A 15225-nucleotide genomic window follows, 5' to 3' on the forward strand; every position below is an offset into this window, starting at 1 on the left:
CTATAGCTTGATAGTAAGTCTTGAAGTTGGATAGTGTCAGTCTTTCATATTTGTTCTACTCCTTCAATAGTGTATTGGCTATTCTGTATCTTTCACTTTTTTTTTCTTTTTTAAGTAAGCTCTAGGCCCAACTTGAACTTGAACTCATGACCCCAAGATCAAGAGTTGCATGTTCTACCCACTGAGCCAACCAGGCATCCCTCTTTTGCTTTTCTGCATAAAGTGGAATCAGTTCGTCGATATCCACAAAATAACTTGATTGAGTTTGATTGGGATTGTACTGAATCTATAGATTATTTGGAAAAATTATGCTGTTGAAAATTTAATATGTTGACCTTGGCTGATGGACCAAATTATTTCCAAACACTAAACAACAAGAATATTTTTGTACAGCATTTACTTACAGTGGCAACTCTTTAAATGTTCTAGGACACTACATGGACACAATTCAAGCTGCTTTAACTCTATTTACGTCACATTACAAAGCTAGATCCTGAGGACTCAAATTAAGGTGATTTCCAGTTATATTAGTAAGTTTAATCTCTACTGTGAACATTTTTTAAAAAGATTTTGTTTATTTATTTGAGAGAGAGAGAGCCAGAGAGAGAGCACCAGCTGAGAAGAGGTGAAGGGAGGAGAAGGGCTGAGGCAGAAGCAGACTATCCCTGAAGGGAGCCCGATGTGGGGCTCCATCCCAGGGTTCTGGAATCATGACCTGAGTTGAAGGGAGACACTTAACCAGTTAAGCTTGTAGCTCCAGAAAATAAGTAACAATGATCAATTTTAACATAATCAACAAATACCTTATATTTTTGTTCAATAGGAGCTGTAAGTGGTTTTTTACTTGCTGAAAAGTGATTGTATTCATTTAGTTCTCGCAAGTGTGAATTATAGCTACAACACATTTCTAAAAATTTGCAATTCAGAAGTTAGCACACTGGAAAGAGATCTATTATGACATTGGCACAAGAAAGCCTCATCCACACAATTGCAAACAAGCTTTTATTCAGCTTTGGTAAAGACTTGACATCAGAAAACTTCTGTTTAATGTCTAAATAAAATGTTTAATGTGAGCACAATAAAGTTGTTCTTATGTTAGGCCTACATTAAAGCAAGATAGAAATAGTTTTTATAGTCAACAGTCTGCCATTCTCTGAAATGATACACTTTCCAGAAAGATATTTATTACCAGTTGCCATCTTTAAAATGACAAATTCAGTTCAAAATTTGATTTCTAATACTATGTGTAATGAGAAATGCCACTTGCCCCGTACATTTTTAAAAAGTGATGCCAAACAAAAGTATTACCATTTGATTTTGTATTTTCATTTAACTTTGGGAAGGATATTTATGTTATCCACCGCATCGTAATGGCAAAATGGCATGCCTCATACTTTGCAATTTCCTATTTAACTACTATTGCAAAAAGAACATATTCAGAAGCCAAACAATTTGGTTTTCAATGCTTTCTTAAAGTATCCCTTTGAAAACATTTCAAGGTAAAGCAAAGTTATGTATTTCACTTGATTTTTAGCATTATCCTTGTTCTTAAGACAATATCCTATAATCACAATAGTTGACCTGAGAAAAACATTTTTTTTTTTTTAAAAAGATTTCATTTGTTTATTTATTTTAGAGAGAGAGCAAGAGAGAGCATGAGAGGGAGGAGAAGCACAGGGAGAGGGACAAGCAGACTCACCACTGAGCAGGGAAACAGAGGCAGGGCTCAATCCCACTACCTTGGGATCATGACCTGAGCCAAAATCAAGAATTGGAAGCTCAACTTACTGAGCTATCTAGGTGCTCCTGGGAAAAACATTTTTTTTAAACATAAAGCTTTTAAATTGGTTTGGTATGAGAAATGCAAGGTTTTGTTTGTTTGTTTGTTTGTTGTTGTTTTAAGATTTTATTTATTTGACAGATAGCGATCACAAGTAGGCAGAGAAGGCAGGCAGAGAGAGAGGGGAAGCAGGCTCCCTGCTGAGCAGAGAGCCCGATGTGGGGCTCAATCCCAGGACCCTGAGATCATGACCTGAGCCGAAGGCAGAGGCTTTAACCCACTGAGCCACCCAGGCGCCCCTAAACATAAAGCTTTTATAACAAGCTTATTCCATTTTTACTTCTACAAAATATATTTTAAATATTATTTTCTAACATATTAATAAATGAAGAAATCCTTTCATTTCTTTTTAAAGATTTATTTACTTATTTTGGAGAGAAAGAGAGAGAGAAGTGGGGGTGGGGGGGAGGGACAGGAGGTGGGGGGAGAGAATCCTGAAGCAGACTCCCAGCTGAGCATAACCCAGATCTGGGGCTTGATTCCAGAACCCTGAGGTCATGACCTGAGCCAAAATCAAGAGTCTGCTGCTTAACAGACTGAGCCCCCAGGCACCCCCTTCTCTTTCTTTTTAATGAGACATCTTTGAGATTTCTCTTCCTTCTTGAATATAAGCCAAACTACATGTTACATACTGAGCAATCCATCCTTTAATTTTTGTCAGTTAAATGATGTGCAGCTATTTCAGGGCTTCCAACAATATTGTAATAACTAAGAATCACTTTACATAAGTGCTAGTTTTAGTTTATTTTCTGTATCATAAGAATATGTAATATTTTCTCAAAAATGATTTTTTAAAAGTCAAAGCTCATCATCAAAATATGATTGATTCCTATAATCTCATGTTATGTGAGAAACAGACTCTGAATCTCCTACCTACCACTTCTTGTCTCTGAGATCTGGGTCAGGTTACTCTACCCTTCCATCCTCAATTTCCTCACCCATGGAATGATAATATAAATAGTCCCTACATAATCGGCTGTTGGGCCATCAGTGGTTGATAGTGCGTGAAGCTCCTTACATAGAACATGCAGAGGTACTAAATAAATATTAGGTCTCCCCATTATGCTATGCAATTAGATAAATGTGACCTCAGTTCCCAATTATATTATTGTCCAGTTGTGTGACCTTGAGTTATTTAGTTAACCTCACTGAATATCAGGTTTCTTATTTGCAAGATAGATAATATTTAACTTTTGGGGATAGGTATGGGCAGTAAATAAGAATGAAATGTGCTTATTTAATAAGGGCTCAATTAATATTTGTCACTCTTATTTAATATGCTAACTCCCATTTCCACCCTATCTCTGACCCTCACATTTTGGAAAAACTTTGTATTTCTGTGCCATACTGTCTCTCTTCAATGTTTTTTTTGTTTTTTTTTTTAATTTTTTTTAAATTTATTTATTTGTTAGAGAGAGAGAGAGAGCGAGCACAGGCAGACAGAGTGGTAGGCAGAGGCAGAGGGAGAAGCAGGCTCCCTGCCGAGCAAGGAGCCCGATGTGGGACTCGATTCCAGGACGCTGGGATCATGACCTGAGCTGAAGGCAGCCGCTTAACCAACTGAGCCACCCAGGCGTCCCATCTCTTCAATGTTGAAAGAAACCTAGTGATGCTCTTTTGTGGGTATTGTGGCATGGCAACCAGAACAGCTGAGTCTCCCCTGACACCCTGTGTTAGACTGTTTGGGAAGTCCTACACTGGAACCAGTGCAAGTGCCGGAACTTTTTGGAGACAGTGGAGCTGCAGGTTGGTCCTTCAGAAGGACCAACTCTTCTCAGGCACTGTCAGGCTTAAGTCCTGGCCCCAAGTTGTCTATATGTGTTTTGGGGGACCAACAGCACTGTGATGAGGGCAAGGCTGTGGATAGTCCCCACATGGACATCAAAGGCTGAAGAAACTCACCAAGAATAAAAAATTAGTCAAGAAGCTGTGATGCCTTTTTTGGCTTCAGAATCTTCGATCAAGCAGATCCCATGAATCGTGGGCCCAGGCCTGAATAAGGCTGGCAATTTCCCTTCCTTGCTGACCCACAATGAGAACATAGTGGCCAAAGTGGATGAAGTGAAGTCCATGATCAAATTCCAGATGAAGAAGGTGCTGTGTCTAGCAGTGGCCATTGGCCACATAAAGATAATAGGTGATGAGCTTGTGTACATCCACTTAGCTGTCAATTTTCTGGTGTCATTTCTCAAGAAGAATTGGAAAAATGGCCGGGCTTTATACATTAAGAGCACCAGGGGCAAGCCCTAGTGCCTGTACTAAGACACAGTTTAATAAATCGTAGAGCTGGGGTGCCTGGGTGGCTCAGATGTCTGGGCATCTGCCTTTGACTAAGGTCATGATCTCCAGGTCCTAGGATCCAGCACCATGTGGAGCTCCTGGCTCAGCGGGGAGTCTGCTTCTCCCTCTCCCTCTGCCTCTCCCCCTGCTTGTGCTCGCTCTGTCTCTCTCTCAAATGAATAAATAAAATCTTAAAAAAAAATTTTAGTGCTACCATTAGAAAAAAGAAAGAAAGAAAGAAAGAGGAAGAGTGGGAGGGAGGAAGAGAGAAAGAAAGAAAACTAGGTTTCTTTGTGACCATAGCACCACAGAAAATGCTAAGGTATTATCTAATGTAAGCTTTTGCTTTTTCTGTCTTCTCTTTCTTCTCACTATTCTCTTCTTAGTTTGGCAGGCAAATGCCTAAGAGTTATAGCCAGATGGTTATACATCCCTTTTTTTGAAAACTCTCTAACATGATATGCATATATGGTGGATTTTGGACTCTATCTGTCTTCCACCTTCTCCTAGTATGTCTCACTGAGAAAGCCAGGAAGCACAATGTAAAAGTTTGTCTGAGATAGCATTTGTATTTTGTTGTCCTGTTCCAGTCACCAGTGTGGTCTGCTGCATAGATGTAGAAGCATAAAAACCAATCAGGTGTCTCTGGTTCTTCTTTCTCTTTTTTTTCAAGATTTTATTTATTTATTTGACAGAGAGAGAGAGTGAGAGAGCACAAGCAGGGGGAGCAGCAGAGAGAGAGGCAGAAGCAAGTTCCCCGCTGAGCAGAGGACCCGACATGGGGCTTGAATACAGGACCCTGGGATGGTCACCTGACCCAAAGGCAGACACTTAACTGACTGAGCCACCCATGTGCCCTGGCCCCAGGTTTTTCAGTTCCTCAAATGGTTGCTACAAACCATTTCATTGCTCTTTTAGAAGAGAGGAATTAATTGCAAAATCAGGGCTTTGAGATACTTAGAGAAAGGAGAGTAGTTTTGCTTGGGTCTTGTCACGGTCCTTTGGACTCTCCTCTTTGCTTTTGCTTTTTCCGTCTCCGCTTCCCCAGGTGGCTCTGATGTTTCATGATAACTCCAGCCACCTTCAGGGTTGGTGACTGCTTGACCTTTTCTTCCTGCTCCCATCGTTCAAATCAAGAGAAGTTCATTTTTTTAAAAGATTTTATTTATTCATTTGAGAGAGAGGGACAGAGAGAGCACAAGAAGGGGGAGAGGAGGAGGGAAAGGGAGAAGCAGATTATCCACTGAGCTGGGAGCACAAAGTGGGGCTTGATCCCAGGACTCTGACATCATGACCTGAGCTGAAGGCAGATGCTTAACTATCTGAGCCACCCAGATACACCAAGATATGTAGCCCCAGATGACTGGCTAGAGATAAATTCATTCATGTTAGTGAATCAGTGAGTGATGATGTATTCTGTATTTTCTGTTTTTACATAAGACTATCTGTCCTTTATCTACCCGGGCAGCATTGGCCTCCAGACCAATACCTGGCATACAACAGCAGGAATCCTGTCAGTAGTGAGTGGAGGAAGAAATACCTTTCAAAAACAAAATTGTTTCTAAATATTAAAAGATGTATTCAGTGATCTAATAATAGGAGTGCAATTAAATATGAACACTATCAAGGAAGATATACCAACTGAGGGAAAGCATAAATATGACAACTGTATCTACCCTGTCAGGCCGAGGAAAAGATGTTCTTGCAACTCCACCATTTACCATTAAGTCCACATTTAATTGGCACAACATTAATTTGCATTCTTGATTATGTGTTAGAGACATAGTTCTTCCTGGCAGTGCAAGACAGGCTGTAGATGCTCTACTGAATATAAATTCAGGTTGCTTTAGGAAGAAGGCTCTAGTGGCTGATGAAACCACTCTTGACATTTTGTTTAAAGTCTTTATATCTGAATTTTGAACAACCGGAATATATTTTGCATTTATATTGAGCAGATAAAATTCGTTGTGTGTATGCATGCATGTGTGCATGTGCATGTGTGTGTGTGTGTCTGTGTGTCTGTGTGTGTGTCCTATTTGGCCAATCAGAAAGAATCTGTGCATGTTGTCAGTGGTTATTTATATTCAAATGAAAAGGTGATTTGACAAGCTTTTCTCATGTAAGGCATTTATGTAAGAATCTCAGATATAGGAGTTTATCATAGGCTATTTATTTATACATCATGCATATTTTTAGAAATTCGATTTCAAGTTCAAAGCACCCTTCACAACTGCTTTCCTAATATGTGAGTAATTAAACTAACCTGTTGGAATTAGGATGAGAAGATTCTTGAACAATTCTGAAACTTTAAAACTAGAGGCTTTATATGGAAGCTTAGAAATCCACTATCACAGTGCAGTGGATCCAAATAGATGAGTACAATTGCATTTGACACTTGTGAAACATACTTGATGTGTTAGTCACAGTTCTCTAGAGAAACAGAATCAATAGGATATATGTAGATTTATAGAAAGAAATTTATGTATTTTTATTTTTTATTTTTTAAAAAGATTTTATTTCTTTATTTGACAGAGAGACAGGGAGCACAAGCAGGGGGAGCAGCAGAAGGAGAGGGAAAAGCAGGCTCCCTGCTGAGCAGGGAGCCCAATGTGGAGCTCAGTCCCAGGACTCTGGGATTATGATCTGAGCCGAAGGCAGACAATTAACTGAGCCACCCAGGTGCCCGTAGAAAGAAATTTATTATGAAGAATTGGCTCATGCAGTTATGGAGGCTGAGAAATCCTACGGCCTGCCATTTGCAGGATGGAGACCCAGGGAAGCTGGTGATGAGTTTCGGTCCAAACCCAAATGCCTGCGAAGCAGACGAGCCAAAGGTGTAAGCCCTAGTTGGAGGAAGGCCAGAGAACCAGGCACACTGATACTGGAGAGCAGGAAAGAAAAACATCCCAGCTCAAGCACAGAGCAAATCCATTCTTCCTCTGCTTTTCCTTTTCTTTCTTTCTTTCTTTCTTTCTTTCTTTCTTTCTTTCTTTCTGAGAGAGAGAGAGAGAAAGAAGAAAGAGAGCGGAATGGGGGAGGTGGCACAAAAGGAGAGGGAGAGAGAATCTTTTGGCGGGGGGATGGAGGGGAGTGAGCATGAGCAAGTTTCATGCTCAGAACAGAGCCTGACACCATGCTCGAGCTCAGAATCTTGAGATCATGACCCTGAGATCATGACCTGAGCTGAAATCAAAAGTCAGATGCTTAACCGACTGAGCCACCATTTCTTTCTCCCATTTCTTTCTGAGCCCATTTCTTTCTCCACTTTTTAGTTCTCTGCAGGCCCTCAGTGGATTGGATCATGCCCACCCAGACTGGTGAAAGAGATTTCTTTCATTCATTCTACCGATTCAAATTTCAATCTTCTGGAAATACTTTTACAGACACATCCAGAAATAATATTTCACCAGCTATCTGGGCATCCCTTAGTCCATCATAAAATTAACCATCATAAAGTGAATTATGTATAGAAAATGGTGATATAAAATTCTTGCAATATGTAAAGGGAATAGAAAAGTATACAGACAAGAAATATCAGGGATAAAAATGTTTCACAGATGTCTCAAGCAATTAATTAAGTTATATATTTTTCTTGGATTTTTTTGAGCTTACAGTATATACCTTTCAGTATATACCAGCTTTCAAAATACTTTTCAATATGCCAGCTTTTGGTGCTTACAGTATATATCAGCTTTCAAAATTTATAATTTGTCGTTATTTCTTTTCCCATTTTCAATAAATAGTCCTTTTCTTTCATTTAATCTTTTTTAAAAAATAGGTTCTATGCCCAGTGTGAGGCTGAGATCAAAAGTCACATGTCCCACTGACTGAGCCAGCCAGAACCCCTAATAAATAGTCCTTTTCAAACCTAATTTTTAAATTTTATTATTTATTTATTTACTTGTTTTTAAAGATTTACTTATTTATTTATTTTAGAGAGGGAGAGTGGGTGCTCACGAGCAAAGGGAGGGGCAGAGGGAAGACAAGCAGACTCCCCCATCAGCAGGGATCCTGAAGCAGGGCTCGATCGCAAGACTCTGAGATCATGACCTGAGCTGAAATCAAGAGGCAGATGCTCAACTGGTTGAGCCACCCAGGCACCCCTTTAATTTTTAAATTTTAATTTAATATTCTCTTCTCTTAATGAGGCTGTGTAAATCAGGTAACCTTCAGGACCCCCATACTCCAGAACAAGTGCCTCATATCACAAGTAGAAGAACCGTCTTGCATTTGGTGTAACATCTGCTGCATACTGAAGCCTCTTAAACTGAGCTGACAATGTATCCAGATACATACTGTGCTTTTTCATCAGATAGCTATTTTGTCAACACTGCTGGTACACAGATGGACCTAGGCTGAAAGCAATGAGGGATGGTGTAGTTAAGTCTCCAATTCAAGTAAGTGACTTGTGAAGAATGTAAATATACTGTAATAAAGCTTGTAAAAATATTGACCTTGCTCTTTTCTTTTATCCATTTTATAATAAGTTTATAGTAGCATTGAGTGACACTGTATACATTTTAAGCTGCGTATATTGTTTATAACTGACAAGGAGAATCTATTGTGCTGTCATCACTACAGTGACAAACATGGTGTAGTTTAATATAGAGGATAGAATATTAGCATTGGATCAGACAGATCTGGTTCAAACTCTGGTTCTTCCTCTTCCTTATTTGACTCTGAGCAAATTGTCCTATCTCTGAGCCTTTGTTTCCTTCTCTATAAAATGAGGATTAAAAATAGCTATCTTGATGAATGGTTGAGAATTTTAAAAGAGATTTTATAGATGATTCCAATATTTGGCTCCTAGCCGTGATGGGCAGTGAAGTAGTGAATTCTGGGTGTTATTATTACCAGAGATCCTTTCCATTGAGGAAAATTACTGAGTCTTTTTATAATTACTGTCCATCTGTAGAGCAGGGATGTCTCTACTTCCAGGTAGAAACAAAGATTTGCTTTCTGTAAGCTGTCAAATAATTCCTTTAACTCTGTCCCAGAAAATAGCTTTATGTCATACTACCACTGAAGACATTTTGACAAGATCATCTAATTAGAATGGCTTGTACTGTGATAAGCAATTAAAATTGCTCCATTGTTTTCATGTTTAGCTTCTGTAGTAAAAGATTTATAGCCCTGCTGTTTTATTTTTGGCAGTCCAGTGCATGGTGCTCTTCATAAGAACTTAGTATCAATTCACATAATTAAGATTCAATGAATTAGCTGTAACTGAGTAAAACACAGAACACATTGACATATAAAAATATAGTTGCCGTGTAAATATATTTATAAAATGTCTATAGGTCAAATTTCTGCCATTGGCTCCACTTTCATTCTCTTTTATAAGAGATTCTGCTTTGGGCCTGGTGGCCATACTGGGGGCAGATGATTTTATTCCCTGTTCTATGGCTGACTGGATCAAGAGTGGATACTTGACAATCAGAACACCTCTCTTGGGAATTTGGAGTAAGGACATGTTAGGCTGTATTTGCAGATAGCTGACCTGATACCTAATGTATCAATGCTATACTTGGCACTCCAGAAGTTTAAAGCTCTATACAAATCAAAGTTATGGGTTAGTAACTCCTAAGTATCTTCAGAGAACATTAAATTCAGAAAGGAGGCTGGGGTAGGTTTGCAGAATAAAAACAAATGTAGGGTACCCTGTGAATGAGAGAGGGAGGGTGAGGAGAGCATAAGAGCAAGAACAAGAGCCAGAGAGTGAAAGATTGAAATCGAGAGACCATATGCCTGATGGTTTTCTAGTTTCTGTAAGATTCAGCTACACTTCTGAATACTGGGCCCTGTCAGATTCTCCTCCTACTAGAGAGTAAAATAAATTCTCTACTTACTGGAACAAGTTTGAGTGTGTTTCTGTTTCTTATAACCATGTGATTGCTACTTAGAATTAAACCAATTATGTATTGCATATCTGCACAGCATCTGAATTAAGCTAAGCAAGATATCTGTAGAAGTATGCAAAAGTACTACTATAACACAGGAGGTCTAATTTATTCATTGTGTTAGTTTCATGTTGCTGCTGTAACAAAGGATCACATATTTTGTTACTTAAAACAATAGAAATTGTGGAAGTGGGTGGGAGGGATGGGGTGGCTAGGGGATGGACATTGGGGAGGGTATGTGCTATGGTGAACACTGTGAATTGTGTAAGACTGATGAATCACAGACCTGTACCCCTGAAACAAATAATATGTTATATGTTAATTTAAAAAAAAAAAAAAGAAATCGATTCTTTTACTCAGGAGGTCAGAAGTCAAAATGGTTCTCATGGGACTAAGATTAGGGTGGCAGCAGGATTTATTGCTTATAAAGACCCTAGGGGAGACTCTCTCCCTTGCCTCTCCCAGCTTCAGGAGCCTGCCTGCATTCCTAGGTCTTGGGAATATCATTTCAGTCTCTCCTCCCATCATCACACCCTCCTCTTCAACTCTGACTCTTCTGCTTCTCTCTCTCTCTCTCTCTCTCTTTTTTTTTAAGTAGGCTCCATGCCCAACAAGGGGCTTGAACTCACAATTCTGAGAGCATCAAAAGAGTGGCATGTTCTACTCACTGAGCCAGCCAGGCACCCTCTGCTTCCGTCTTTTCAGGACCCTTGTGATCACATTGGGGCCAGTCAGATAATTAGAATAGTTTTCCGATCTCAAGATCCTTTGCTTAATCATATCTGAAAAGTCTGTTTGCCATGTAAAAGAGCATATTCACAGGTTTGGGGAATTAGGCCATAGACATCTTTGTGGAGATGTTATTCTACTTGCCTCACCATCCATGATAATAGTATTTTAGTGGTTTTTAATCCATCTTTTCACTCATGTTTATATGCTTAAAATTATTAAAGTTATCATAGTTTATAGTAAGATAAGAATAATCTAGACTTTATAGTGTTTATAAACTTTGCATAACTGTTGGAGGATAAGATAGCTTAAAAACACGCTCTACTTTTAGCTATATTTTGATGATGATTTTTTTTTTACTATTTTGATGATGAAACTTTCTAAAATATCTGATAATTTTTCAAAGGAAAAATTATTGACTGCGTGCAGCTAATATTGTGATCTTCATTATTAACATGTGTCTTGAAGATCCTTTTAAAATATGACATTTGTTGTTTAAGAGAAACTGATATTTAATTTCCAGGAATATAGTTATAATTTTGGTCCTAACATATGTTACTTCTCTGTAATACTTTGAAATGTATAATACAAATATTGAAATTAGACAAAGAAGACATTGATCATCCATAATTCTCCTTCAGCTCACTTTAATCGCCATCTAGGAATCTCATTTTTATGAATACATGAATTAGTACCCCTACTTGTATTTAGATGTCTGTTAATAGTTTCAACCAATAACTGTATTTTATTTAGTAATTTTCCAAATTTTAATTCTATCCATACTTACAGTATGAATTTTAAAAATTTAGACTGTTTGTTTGAAAAAAAAAATTTTTATCATGCCTTTTAAATAGACTATTGTGCGGGGCACCTGGGTGACTCAGTCAGTTAAGCCTCTGCCTTCAGCTCAGGTCATGATCCCAGGGTCCTGGGATCAGGGTCCCTGCTTAGTGGGCTGTCTGCTTCTCTCCTACCCTCTTCCCCTAACCCCCATTCATGCTCTAGCTCTCCCTCTCTCTCCCCCTCTCTCTCAAATAAATAAAATCTTTAAAAAAATTGTTGTGCTATGAAAATATTAAAAGAAGGAACACATTCTACATCTTCCTGCTAAAGGTCCCCCAGGTATTTATTTATTTAAAGAAATAAAGTTGTGAGCTGGGAGTTTAAGGCAATGTATAAGAGCAACCCTAACACTCTATTTATTTTGGATGGGCTATTTTGAGGGGGAAAAAGAATAAAAAATCAAAGGAGTCTCTCTTTTTTTTCTTTTGATACAAGCAGAGTTACTTAGAGTCCCCTCGGGTTGTTGTTGCTGTTTTTTATTTTTTCCCCCTTACGAAATGAAACCAGAACCATAAAAGATTATAAGTCAGTGAGGAATTTATTAAATTTCACTGGAAATTAAAATAGACTGTATTTGTCACGTTCTCCAGAAAAACAGAACCGTGTGTGTGTGTGTGTGTGTGTGTGTGTGTGTGTGTGTATTTTTTTCTTTTTTGAGGAATTACGGAGGCTCAGAAGTCCAGCCCCTGGAGAGCTAACAGTGTAAGTTCAGTCTGAGTCCAAGTATGAGTCCCAGTGCAGGAAAAGTTCCATGTCCCAGCTCAAGAACAGTCAGGCAGAGAGAGAATTCTTTTTTACTCCACTTTTTTTTCTACTCAGGCCTTCAATGGATTGGATACGGCTCATCCACATTGGGGAAGGCACTCCGCTTTGCTTGGTCTACTGATTTATTTTTTATTTTATTTTATTTTTTAAAGATTTTATTTATTTATTTGGCACGTAGAGATCTTAAGTAGGAAGAGAGACAGGCAGAGAGAGAGGGGGAAGCAGGCTCCCTGCCGAGCAGAGAGCCTGATGCGGGGCTGGATTCCAGGACCCTGGGATCATGACCTGAGCTGAAGGCAGAGGCTTAACCCACTGAGCCACCCAGGCGCCCCGCTTGATTTACTGATTTAAATGTTAATCCCATACAGAACAACCTCACACCCACCTACACCTATACCCACCCACACCCACACCCACACACACAGAAATAATGTTTAACTCAGTATCTGGGCACTTGCCAGTTGATAGTAAAATTAACCGCCGTATAAACTTTTAAAATATTCTGAAGGTTGGAGAAAATTAAATCATTTGCATTGAAAATTAATTGATACTACATTCTTGTAGTTCACAGTGTGGTATAAATCATGGTAGGGAGAGAAAAGGTAGAAATTCAAATACCTTTACAATAGAATATGATAAATATGAAAACAGAGAAAAGCTAGGGACATACATAATACAAAATGCCAATTTTAATAATGGTGGTCAGAGCAAGGCAGATGGTGGCGGATGCAGACTTGTTAAATTCTGCCTCCCACCCTGAAGCTGGAGGAATCTGTGCTAGGAAAATAGGGGAATTAAAGGATTACAGAGAGCTGATGAGAGAAGTCAGGCCTTGCTCTGAAGAATAGAGTGAGTAAGCGCTCTGTTGTAGCGCAGCCCAGCGAACAAAAAGGCACTGATGGACCAGAGTGAATTATTACTCCTTATGCTTTACTGCAGGAGAGAGCATTCCTGTCTATGCCACACCTCCGACCTCAAGTACAGCTAACACGAACAGTACCTAGCACACTCCCGTGGTGCCAATTTAAGGGCACTATAGTTTTCCATCTCAAGGCTTTCTCCTGTCTGCGGATAGGTCCAATCAGGGTTTTCATGTACTCAGAGAAGAACATCAACCAACGGAGGATGGTAGTCTAGAGAAATGCTCCAGCCTCCTCCCCTTTGGGGAGGGGGGGAGCCAATTCCACAGGGAATTCTGTGCAGTTCCTCATAGGGTTCATGGAGACTGAGCCTATTTGTCCAGAGGGAAAACCGGCTTCTTACTGGTTTTGCAGTCGGACACTCCCGGTTGCTCCTTTATCCTTCCATGGATAACCTGTCAAATAAATACCCCATTTCCAAACACTTGCCATGCACTCTGCTGTCAGGGAAACCCAAACTAAGATACACACTCAGTGTTATCCATATAGCTCTACTGAATACAAAACTGTTTCATATTCCAGTTGCCCCAGAGGGATGTGGGATGCGGTGGCGGGTGGGGGACAGGTTCTGGAGTTGTTGTCAACTCCATTTTACTAATGAGGAAGAGTCCTTAGATAATCTGAGTGATTCTCCCAAAGTCACACAGCTAATAAGTGGCAAAATCTTCTTTGATGTGCTAAATAGAACCTTGGCAACACACAAAAAAAGAATGAATCATTTCCCAAATGAGTTCTGTGTGCTTTAATTCCATGTATAATTTCAATTTAATGTGTCAGATCTTGCTGGCTTAAACCTTTCAGCTAAACCTCATTAATTTGGACTCAATTTATGCTTTGTGATAACTTGTAAATGTTGGAGTGAAATTTATTTTCTCTGTAAAAATATTATCTAATCTAAAATATACATTTTTAATAAGACCAAATCATTTCCTCAATCCCCACCTTGGGTTTTCTACCGCCATCATCCTTTAATGTTCTATGGTATCCAATAAAAGGCAATCAATATTAGGCACGCTCAATTTTCGGATGCTTTATTGTTCTCACAATGCCTTTTGGCATCATGAAATCAAGCTCTGCCCCCATTTCAAGTTATATTCAAAGAAGGAAATGTTCGTGTATTTTTTCCATTTTAAAATTTTTATTGAATATGCAGGTAGACAGCGTTAACTGTATGCCAAACTCTATTCTAAATGTTTCACCAAGAGTATTTCATTTAATTCTCACAATAATCCTCTGAGGTAACACTGTTATCCTCATTTTACAGATGAGAAAACTAGGTACAGGGAGATGAGTGACTTGATCAGTGTCACACAGCTGGGAAATGGCTAAGCCTAGATTCAAACTTAGGAAACCTGGCTCTGATGTCAGAAGTCAGCGCTCTTATCTACTAACAGTGCCTTGAAAACCTTCAAATCCAATCTCATTCAGCCATACAACCTATATATCAAGAAAGTCATTAGGAATAAAGGTTAAAGGGGTGCCTGGGTAGCTCAGTTGGTTAAACATTTGCCTTTGGCTCAGGTCATGATCTCAGGGCCCTGGGTTCGAATCCCACGTTAGGCTCCCTGCTTAGCAGGGCGTTTGCTTCTCTGACTCTCTCTCTCAAATAAATAAAATATTTTTTTAAGAAAAGGAATAAATCTGAAGATGAGGGTTGTAAAATATGCTTTTCAGGGTTGTTTTTCATCCCTGTTTCTATACGACTATTTAAGTGTTTAGGTCCCAGTTGCCTCTGGATGCATTCATGCACCTTTTAAGTCTTTTTAAGTCCATGTCACAGTCCTTTCAATGAGTAGACAGTGTGACCAAGAAGGGCTTTTGTAAACAACAAAGAGAACCAATGAGAGCTAAGAGGTTTTGCAGTACTGCTCTTCATTGGAAAGTTCAATCACAAAGAAAAGGAAAGCTAGCAGATGTTAACGGCAGAGGTGGCTTTTAGGCAGCCAGC

General features: G+C 39.1%; 1 pseudogene across 1 annotated transcript; it reads left to right on the plus strand.

The window, feature by feature from the left end:
* Window positions 1–3517: 3517 nt before the first annotated feature.
* LOC308337944 (large ribosomal subunit protein uL1-like) lies at window positions 3518–4090 on the plus strand (annotated as a pseudogene). Its single transcript has one exon. The product of its transcript is annotated as a large ribosomal subunit protein uL1-like (transcript).
* Window positions 4091–15225: the final 11135 nt, after the last annotated feature.

Source organism: Martes martes (assembly GCF_963455335.1).
Source record: "Martes martes genome assembly, contig: scaffold_293, whole genome shotgun sequence".
Lineage (NCBI taxonomy): Eukaryota > Metazoa > Chordata > Mammalia > Carnivora > Mustelidae > Martes > Martes martes.